Source organism: Sinocyclocheilus anshuiensis, unplaced genomic scaffold (assembly GCF_001515605.1).
Source record: "Sinocyclocheilus anshuiensis isolate Anshui unplaced genomic scaffold, SAMN03320099.WGS_v1.1 scaffold1843, whole genome shotgun sequence".
NCBI classification, from domain to species: domain Eukaryota; kingdom Metazoa; phylum Chordata; class Actinopteri; order Cypriniformes; family Cyprinidae; genus Sinocyclocheilus; species Sinocyclocheilus anshuiensis.
The window spans coordinates 171,875-183,076 of NW_015552675.1; the positions used below are offsets into that span (position 1 = coordinate 171,875).

Consider the following 11,202-nt stretch of genomic DNA (forward strand, 5'->3'; position numbering starts at 1 on the left):
CGATATAGGAAATTATGTTTTTAGCTTACTTAAAACGTTTTTCACAATCCTTTCTGACCTTCTCCCCATTTGTTTAATAATCTCTTGTACAGAAAACCACTTATTTTGTTCTGTATCAATTAAATCTCCAACTTTTAAAACACCAGATGAAATAAAGGTGTTGATTTCAATGCTTGGTAAACTATATTGATGACACAACCATGAATTATAAAAAAAGTGGTTCTTCAAGACCAAAATGATTCTCTCTTTCAACTTTAAATATACTCCATGCACTTAGTACAGACTGATAAAACCCCCTAATGCCCAAACCCTCAACTACTTTTTTAGACATTAGAAATAATTCTCTGTCATGTCCCATTTTACTAGTGGCTCGTAATACCGCCAAACCACACATTATACAAGGCTTTAAATCTGTATTATAAAGCATTTTTTGGGCTGATTGTATCCTCATAGCTTTCCATTTTGACACTAAATCAATAAGACCTTGGCCCCCTTCAAACACAGGTAAATTCAAAATGCCTGGATGAAGCCAATGATGTCCTCCCCAGAAAAAGTTTACAAAATGTCTCTGGAGCAGCTGTAAAAGTCCTGCTGGAGGGTGCAAAGCAGTCAGTCGGTGTCAGAACATTGATGCAGCCAAGTTGTTTACCACTAAAACCCTGCCTCTGTACAATAGTTATTGTTGAATCCAACTCCAACTTTTTAATCTTCCAAGTACTTTTTCCAACTACTCCATCCCAATTCTTTGTCATATATTGTTGAGTACCAAAAAATATTACAAGAATTTTAAATCCTTCAGTATTCCAATGGCAAAAAGTAGTGTTTCTGTTTTTTTCCAATTTACCCATGCTGAAGATGCTTTTTGATAAAAGTCCAAACACTTGCACAGTTCAAAAATATCTTCTTGAGATCTTATTATGACCATAACGTCGTCAGCATAACTATAAATTTAACTGTAGTAGCTTCCGATATATTGGGATTAAGGACTGAAATACCTTTTCAGTTTTTCCTTAGAACTCTTAATAAAGGTTCTATAGATATTGCATATAAAAGTCCCGAGAGGCTGCATCCTTGTCTTACACCTCTACGCACAGGAAAAGTTATTGATAAGGTTCCATTTATCTTCAGCATACTACAAACATCTGTATAAAGTATCTGAATCCATGAAATAACCCGTTCTCCAAATCCAAAGGCTGACAAAGTATTAAAAAGATATTCGTAATCGACTCTGTCAAATGCCTTTTCCTGGTCAAGAGACAAAAGGCCTACATCATGTTTATATATCTCAGTAAGATGTAATAGGTCACGCACCAGAAAAAGGATATCAAAGATGGAACATCTTGGAATACAATATGATTGATCTTCATCAATTATAGAAGCCATAACCTTCTTCAAATTATTTGTTAATGTTTTTGAAAGTATCTTGTTATCTTTTCCTAATAAGGAGATAGGGCCGCAGTTTTTCAAGAATCCTAAATCTCCTTTCTTCGGCAATAACGTCATTACAGCTCTTCTTCAACTGAGAGAAAGAATTTTTGATTTTTCACATTCACGAAAAACAGCATGTAAATCTGCTCCAATCAATGACCAAAAAGTTTTATAAAACTCAGAGGTCAGTCCATCTAACCCCGGAGATTGTCCAGAAGATTGTTGTTTAGCAGCTGTTCTCAATTCTTCAAATTAAAGCACTTTTTCCAGTTGTATCTTCTCATCTACACTCAATTTTGGAATTCCACTGAGAAAAAATCTATTGCCTCAGAATCACAAGGTTGAGCACTATAAAGTTCTTCATAAAAAGACAAAACTTGTGAAACAATTTCTCTCTTTTCTGTTGTCTCTCTTCCATCAGATAGTTTAAGATGAGTAATCAACTTTTTTCTCGAACTTTTCTTTCCAACGCAAAAAAAGATAGATGTTGAAGAATCCATATTGTTACGTTGCGTAAATATTGTTTGTACTTTTGTTCCTTGATCTCTTTCTTCATGATAATTTGTTTAAAGAAAGTTATATTGTTCAAGCAAATCTCCACTTGTTCCATCTCTCTCACTTATGGAGCTATTCAATCTCATCATTTATTTCCCAGCTTTTCAATTTCTTTTGCATTGTTTTTTTACATACTGTTGACAAAACGACTGAATCTGAATTTTCCCAATGTCCCACCATTGACTTAGGGACTTAAACTCTGTCTTTCTCTCTCTCCAACTCTCCAAAATAAAGAAAATAAATGTACAAATGTACGATCTTGCAGTAAGTTGTTATTAAGGTGCCAAATAAGATTTGTAGCTAGTACCTAATGTTGTAACCATAACAGAAACATAATAATGATCAAAAATTGGTGTAGGATTAATTCTACTATCAAAATATCTTCCTCTTCTACCCTTCTGAACATATATTCTGTCTAATCTAGCCCCTGATTGTCACGGGTTGCTACTGTGAGGAGCACGGAGCGAGGAACGAGGAGACCAGGAGTACAAAACAAAGGAGTTTAATTTTTTTTTTCAGGGAATCACACGTAGCACAAGGAGTTGACAAACACAATTCCAGACAAAGAAACTCAGAACGGGCTAGAATAAGGCAGATAACGAGGGGCAGACAGGTGATGGGGATAACTAATAACAAGGATCAGGTGATACTAATAATGGGAAAAGGAACTGGAAGGACCAAATAAGGACAACAGGAACTAAATGGGAACATACACGTGACACTGATATTATATTGGAATTCATTTTCAGCCAAGTATATTGCCTACTTTTAGGAAAAGATTCTCTCCACACATCTACAAAAACGAATGGAAAAGTATTACTTTCTTAAGAGCTTCTGCTGAATTAAGATGAGGTTCATCATGATTCCTATCGACTGTATGATCAAGAGTGCAATTAAAATCTCCAGCTACAATAATAAAATGTTCACGAGAAATATTATTCATAGCTTCCTGTAACTTTTTTTTTTAAATTAAACTCGTTCATATCCAATGTTGGGAGCATATACATTAATAAGGGAAAAGGACACACTTTGTAAAATAATATCTACTCGCTGCATTCTTCCAGGAATTATTTCTACCATATTGGAAACGTTCCCCTGGACACTTTCTGATATGAGAACAGCTACTCCAGCACTTACACTAGAACCATGGCTAAGAAACCTCTGCCCTTTCCATTCATTTAGCCATTCTGCCTGGTTATATATATCTATGCGTGTTTCTTGCAAGAATATCACACTAGCCTTTTTAAAATCTAAAAATTTGATGAGAGCACTTCTCTTTTCTTTATTACGACATCTAATTTGTAAGGATGTCATAAAAAGTTACTGTAATGCAGTGATCAAAACAAAACTGTCCCTCTACCGAATCAATAATAATTTACTCTTTTCCTTGATGAATCATCTTCTTTACTTTGGTGATAAATTTTTTTGAGACAGTATCGTTTTTGTCTGCTAAACTCCTCAACTGTGGTATTTCTCATTACATCTCTACAGGAAGCTACAAATTTCCTCGAATCTGGAAAAAAAAACCAGATCAATTTGTAAATTCCGCACACCTTTCGTTTCATCAAGAAAGGTGCTAATCTGTCTCCCAGAGTAGAATTTCACTTCACATCCACTCAATTCTGATGTCCTTATTTGAGAATCATTGTCTCCAACTTCAAAGAAACTCTCTATACTTTCACATTCATTGTCTGAATCACTGTCAGACCTCACGACACCAGAGCTAACTGTGAACTGACTACAATTTTCAATCACTTCGTCATCTGATTTGTTCTCACTTTTATCATTTATCTCTACACACTCCATCAATGGAAGTTCATCCTCTCTACTTTTAGATTGGAAATGTGTTTTTTGGACTTCTGTTCTAACATTTTGCATTTCTACAGCATTGGCACGCTGACATTTAATGCCATCTGCTGGCTGATCAACATCAATATTTGAGTTGTTTGTTCCCTTTCGACGAATTGGGATCTCGCTTAGAGAGACCAATCTACTTCGAGTGTAAACTAAACGAGCCAATGCACATGGGCATACGATAATTGCATCCAGCTGCTGCTGATCACAGCGTGAGCATAAAAAGGCAGCCGGTGCAATGCATACCAGCTTTTCGCTTCGGAGCCGAGCAACAGCATCGTTCTGCTCCTACCAACTACTTCGTGCGCGCTCTAGGGAACTTCTTGTGTTGGCGGACGGCGCTTCAGCAGTGGTCGTTCCCGTGTCGAGTGGGTTGCGCACTTCAGGCTGCATTACCCCCTGTTGTGCTGCAAGTGGCCATTTCCCCTGTGCGCCTCAGCACTAAAAGAGGCATTTCCCTGAAAGAGGTTATTTCTATAAAAGAGCATACACGGGTGCGTTTTTGTAAAGACGACGGATCTTGTCTGGGCATTAAACACGCTGAGGTGGCATTCGTGGATGAGTCATATTCCCATTGTGGGAAGATGACCATCTCGGAGCTGTGGGCCAGGCGCCGTTGCCTCTGCTGCGATCTAGTGTTCGTACTGGCGGCAGCCAAGCGTGGACTACTTCGGGCAGTAGCACAGATGGTCTGAGGGTTACAGTGGCGGCAAACCCCTCAGGGAACCAACCCTTGGGGGACCATCACTCCTCTAACGCTTCGCAACCAATGGTATCCTTCGGTGCTCCTCCCAACAACCGGATGTCGATCACTGCATCGGAGGGAGAGCTCTCTGGAGGGGAAGATCCAGCTGTGCCACCGCCCTCCAAGACCGGCCTGAATCGGATCCGGAGATGTCGGCTTTGCTTTCCCGGTCCGGAAACCTCCACCACGTCCCGAGTCCTCGATGTTGGATGATTGGTTTCTCAGGGTGGCTCGCGCTGGTTCTCAGCGCCCCCCCCACCGGTGCCTTTCTTCCCGGAGGTGCATGACGAGCTCACCAGGTCGTGGACGGCAACTTTTACTGCCAGAAACCGGCCGGCGGGCTCCTCCTCCCTCACCACCCTCGACGGCGGTGCAGCGAAGGGGTATTCGGCGATACCCCAAGTGGAACGGTCCGCCTCGGTGCCTTTCTCTCCAGAGAGCTCAGGCTCGCCGTCCAATGCAGCGATCGACAGCTGATCATCGGGAGGAGCCCCAAAAGATACGGCTGGTACGCTCTTTGTGGAGGGCCCAGCGCGTTCCTTAGGGAGCTCGGCTGGCTGTGAAGTGCAAGAGGAGTGGTGGTCCCTGGGAGGTTGGTTCCTCGGAGGGGTTGCCGCCACTGTGATCCTCAAACCGCCCGAGCTACTGCCTGACTTCTACCAGGAAGAGAACTAGATCGTGGCAGAGGCAACGGAACTCCACCCCTTTCGAGGTAGTGGAGCCTGGTCCGCAACTCCGAGATGGTCATCTTCCCACAATGGGAACATGACTCATCCACGAATGCCACTTCGGCGTGCTTAATGCCCAGACACGTGAGGCAGCGATCGTGAACATCACCTGGCGCCAGGTAACCACCGCATCCAGAAACGCACGGGTGAAACGGCATCTTTAAAAAGACGATCCTTTGTCTTTACAAAGACGCACCCGTGTGGAGGGGGAGATGGCCGCTTGCAGCACAACAGGGGGTAGTGCAGCCTGAAGTGCTGGGGGACCATCACTCCTCTAACGCTTCGCAACCAATGGTATCCTTCGGTGCTCCTCCCAACAACCGGATGTCGATCACTGCATCGGAGGGAGAGCTCTCTGGAGGGGAAGATCCAGCTGTGCCACCGCCCTCCAAGACCGGCCTGAATCGGATCCGGAGATGTCGGCTTTGCTTTCCCGGTCCGGAAACCTCCACCACGTCCCGAGTCCTCGATGAGAACATTTCAAACTACTTTGCTTTTTTGGATGGCACTTGATCGTTATTTTGCAATATGCAAACCACTTTATTATCATAAATACAAGGAAATCTGTAACTTTCTAAAGTTTGTTTATGCACCTCTAATCAGAAATGGACTCCTGATTATCGCCATTGTCTCTCTAGCTGGAAGACTGTCATTTTGTGCAACAAATGTCATTGATCACTGTTTTTGTGAGCACATGGCATTGGTTCAGTTAGCCTGTGGAGATACATCTATTAATAACATTGTAGGACTTTTGACTGTTTTCCTTGTGTCGGCTGCAGATTTTATTCTCATTACTTATTCTATGTTGAGATTTTTACCTCTGCTTTCAAATCTGGCAAAGCTCACACGAAGGCCTTAAACACCTGCATTACCCTCTTAATTGTCCTGTCAGTTGCTTTGATTTCTGCTTTGATTGCATTTCTATCATAAAGATTAAGAAACAACATTTCTTCCAACAACCGTATAGTTATAAGCTTCATGTGCTTATTTGTTCCATGTTGTTTTAACCCAATAATCTATGGATGGAGAACAACTGAAATTTATAAACCAAAAGGTATTTTCTTTAGAAAAATTAATGTTTTTTTTAATAAATCAATCAGTATAAAGTAATGACATATAAAATTTGACCCCAATATAAGACAATTTTGCAGTTGAAGAAGGAAAGCTACCTATAAAATATATTTTAAATAAATAAATGCATATTAAAGACAATATGTATATTAAAAAGTGTACAATGTATGTCTTTACACACACACACACACACCTAAAACATCAAACACAGACAGGTCTTTGTGGTGGCAAGGCGAGACACCCATAGATATCTATACATAGATACATTACCATTTCTAAAGTCAGTAACACTTTATTTTAAGGTGTCCTTGTTACATATGTCACATGTACTAACTATTATAATAACAATAAATTATGCATAATTACATGCAAGTTACTCTATTTGCTGTCTGGTCGGCGTTACAGAGCACTGCGCACCAGAACGGCCAGGCATAGGAACAGTTTCTTCCCTCAGGCAATCCATCTTATGAACACTTGACAATAATTGTGGAACACACAGCACTATTTATACACGTATATACTTATTTATCTAACACACATACTTAGTTTACATTTCGAATTTTCACATAATATACCTGTACATACAAAACTGTCTATTGTAGTATACATGTACATACAATTGTCAAACTGTATATTGTTATGCCTTATTTACTTGTTCTATTTTTATTATCTGTGTTTTTGTCCTGTCATTGTCATTCTGTTGCACTGTGGAAGCTTCTGTCACAAAAACAAATTCCTCGAATGTGTAAACATACCTGGCAATAAGGCTCATTCTGATTCTGATTCTGAGAAGTTAATCTACTCTCCTGTCTGATTTGTGGTTACGGCTAGAAGGGATACTGCAGCTACTGGGCATGTGCACATCAATATAGCGTATTTTTTGTCACACTGTACAACAATACTGTTTTTGCATTATTGTTTAGGGTTGGGGTAGGTGTAGACGCTAAGAAAACACAATCTAACCACCTTTTCTGAACGCGGAAGTCTCTCCTGACTGGTACAGTGCTTTACATTTCCGGTCTCTGGGGTTTCTAGTCACAATTACATATTTTTTGAGCTGACAATATAATGTGAAACCTATGAAAATCGCTTTAAAAAGCACATGGCGCCATAGTTTCATCACTTTATAGTGTCGCAGTGACCGTCTTTTTGCAGTAATGGATCTGTCATAGTTTAATGAGTGGGAAGATGACATGAAGCGACGTGAAGTTAGCTGCATTGAAAACAAATGAGCGCACATGTGCATAAACAGCTCCCAATCGGGGAGAAGTTCACGGGATTTTGTCCACAGAATGATAAGAGCACACGTTTTAACATATTATTTTATTATTTAACACTAAGTATTTTAACTTAAGCACTGCAAGCCATGCATAGAGTGCCAAATTTTCTGGTACGTAAAATAAGTACTTTAAAGGAATTCCTTAGCGTATTGCCGTTACTGTGGCAGACAACAACAGCACAGCTTAACCCTGCACATATTTTTATATTTAGTTATATTGAAAAAGTTTCAATTCAGTCTATATATTTTACCCCGTTTTAACATGGATTTCTATGAGACCAGCTGTAGCTGTCGGGCAAGATGGCGGATAACAATGGCGGCACATAATATCCGCATTCTGATTGGTCAGATCACCTGTCAGTCAAGCTCCCTGCGAACGGTCAATTGTCCCAATTAGAGACACTAGTCCACAAACTGCCTATCAAATTGGTGAAATTTGGGATTCTGCAAAATCAAGTAGGTGGCAATAGGTTTAAGTTATTTGACAGGCCCTAGATAATTATCCTAAAAGTGTGGTATCCACAGACAGCTTATGCATATTGTAGGGATTTCTGTCATGAACGGACACTGATATGCCACAGAAACAACTCATCATGAGATGACGAACCAATCTAATCAAGAGATAACACAGAGATCTTTTGTATCAGGACTACAACTTATAGATACCTCGTGATGTCTTGTGAGCACCAATGAATGAACTACTACATCAAACAGGAAGAGGACGAGTAATTTAATCACACCCTCAAGATAATAAACAACAGAACAAAGAACATGGTATCTGGAAATGTTCCAGCGACAGACTCGCCCGGACCCCATGACCAGTTAACGCATAAATTGCTAAATCCGATAAACAGAAAGCGACAGATTAAGAGCTCCCTGTCCAGGAGAAGAATGGCAGACACACAACTCGTGACATGGGCATGACCTCAGGACACCTCCCCTTTCCCCCCCTTTTGCATTCCAAAAAAGGGACGCATCCTTTTACTACTTTCAGAAAGCGCACGTTTCTCCTGTCACAGACAAAGGGACACGAAACTTACAACAGACAATTTCAACAGATAATCATTTATGCGCATAACAGGGCAACCAGAATCTTCTATCTGCTGAACTGGCGCTGATGATTGATTTAAACAGTAAACGTAAGACAAATCTCTGCTTTATGATTTCTCTCAGGCTGAATTTAAAACCACTCGTGAAAACGAGTTAGAACTTTGGGAACTTCTCAGAACTCCGTTAACATCATTTTCATTCTGAGTCCTTTCAAAACCTGAATGAATTAATAATAATTAATTCCCTAAGAAACGTAATCAGACATTACAATATTTAAGAGTTATGTTACATTAATGTGTTCAATGATGTCTCTAAAGTCATTTTTATTAATTACAAACATGAAATATGATGTTTATTTGTATTGTCCACGGACAGCCTATCTGAGGCACATTAAATAAGCTGGCATTTAACTAGCAAGGATAAGACAGAACAGATAGTTAGGTCTGATCAAGGGTCAGAGCCAGAAATCCGTACAAAAAAGGTTCTCTACAGGAAAGACAGTTCAAGGTCAGGGTTAGACAGAAAGTCGGTAAACAGGGATCATTATGAACCGGCAACCACCAAGGGGCTTGACTGAGGCAAGAAGGCCAAGGAGAGCAGAGAATTCGAGGATCAGGCTGGGCGGTCTGAGTATGAGGCATAACCAAAAGGCAGATGGGGGGCACAAAGCAAAAGAAGGAAAAACAGAGCTCAGGAGACAGTTATCTGTCCTGATAGTAACCCCCACAAACTGAAATGCAAGTTGCAGGTTAAGCAGGTTGGGAGCTAAGGTAAAATGGGACTGGAGATCATCACATGCTGTCTGTGCAGCCACTTCTGTCGGACATCAAAAACGTGCTAAATTGACATACTTGTTTCTCCAAAAAAACAATGCTACAGCCAGTTATTCTACTTTAAAATGCACTTTCTGTGTCTGAATGTGTTTTTATTTGGTCTGTGTGATTCCGCAAACTGCGAATTTACCTAATATTATTTTGACATGCTGAATAGTATTTTGAGTTCAGCAACTGCCGATTACGTTGTTTACGTTCAGTGGATACTCTCCAAAATGGCGGAAGATGGTATAACTCTGGGAAAAGAATTGTTGAATAAATTATGTTATTATTGTTTTCTTTGCACACAAAAAGTATTCTCGTAGCATCGTAAAATTACGGTTGAACCACTGATGTCACATGGACTATTTTACAGATGTCCTTGCTATGTTTCTGGACCTGGAAATATTGTAGTTGCGTTGCTGTCTAAGGAGGGTCAGAGATCTCTCAGATTTTATCAAAAATATCTTAATTTGTGTTCCGAAGATTAATGATGGTCTTACGGGTTTGGAATGACATGAGGGTGAGTAATTAATGACAGAATTTTCATTTTTGGGTGAACTAACCCTTTAATTTAATGGTTTGCATGCATTTATAAAAATAGAAATCTATTCATATAAATGTATACTTTCATTGGAGCAACTAACCCCACCCTACTCTAAACCTATCCACTTCTGAACAATATAAAACACGTGACAGGCAAATGAAAGTATAGTCACATGTATTTATTGCAAAAACTGACCATAAAAAGCAGTATAAAAGTATTACAAACAAGTCGTGTTGCATTCCAAGTCTTCTGATGCCATACGATATCTTTGTGAAGAACAGAGTAAATCATAAGGTTTTAATCGCTGAAAATAATCCCGCTCCCTTAAATCGCTCACATCTAATTCAAAAAGATACTCCCGAACATTAGCATGATGCAATCAGTCACGAGACGCACAAGGCTTCTTCTGGCGGCAATTTTTTAATTTGCGCACAGACTGCACACAGGATCTGAGCTTTACGGCAGATAGAGACAGTGATCACGTCTATTCCTCTCACAAATCAATCGTTTTGCCTCAGAAGACTTAATAATATATGTAGACTTAATAATAAAATAATTTATGACTGTATTTGTATCTGCCTGTTAGATCCTGTTTTATTGACAAATGGTAGGTTTAGGGGCAGGGGTTGGGTTATGTGCTCATAAATGTGTAAATAGTGTAATGTAAATAAAATTGCTGTGACTGTCTATATTGAAAAAATTACACCCCAACATATATGCAATAATGGCAATATTATTACCCAATATATAATTTAATCTTGACAATCAAATTCCTAATGCCTTTCGCGTCTGCATATTGGCACCAAAGGTTTCTTATTTAAAGCAATGGGGACCCTGCACGTCGAAAAATGATGCTAAAGTGCTACCCTGTGCGTCAAAAAGTGATCCCAAATGGTCCTCACCAAGGAACAATATGTATCGAGTTGGGAGTGAGAATGTGTTGTTTTGAAAATCTAAAAATGCACAAAGTTTTCTGTAAGCGGTAGGGTTGGTGTAGGGTGATAGAAAATACAGTTTGTACAGTATAAAAACCATTAAGCCTATGGAGAGTCCCCGCAAACCACCAATACCAACGTGTGTGTGTGTGTGTGTGTGTGTGTGTGTGTGTGCGTGCGTGCGTGCGTGTGTGTGTG

The 11,202-nt window shown here is 39.9% G+C and overlaps 1 pseudogene; it reads left to right on the forward strand.

Moving 5' to 3' along the window:
• Positions 1 to 5,779: 5,779 nt before the first annotated feature.
• Positions 5,780 to 11,202, forward strand: part of LOC107667466 (putative olfactory receptor 52P1) — a 7,213-nt pseudogene continuing 1,790 nt past the window's right edge.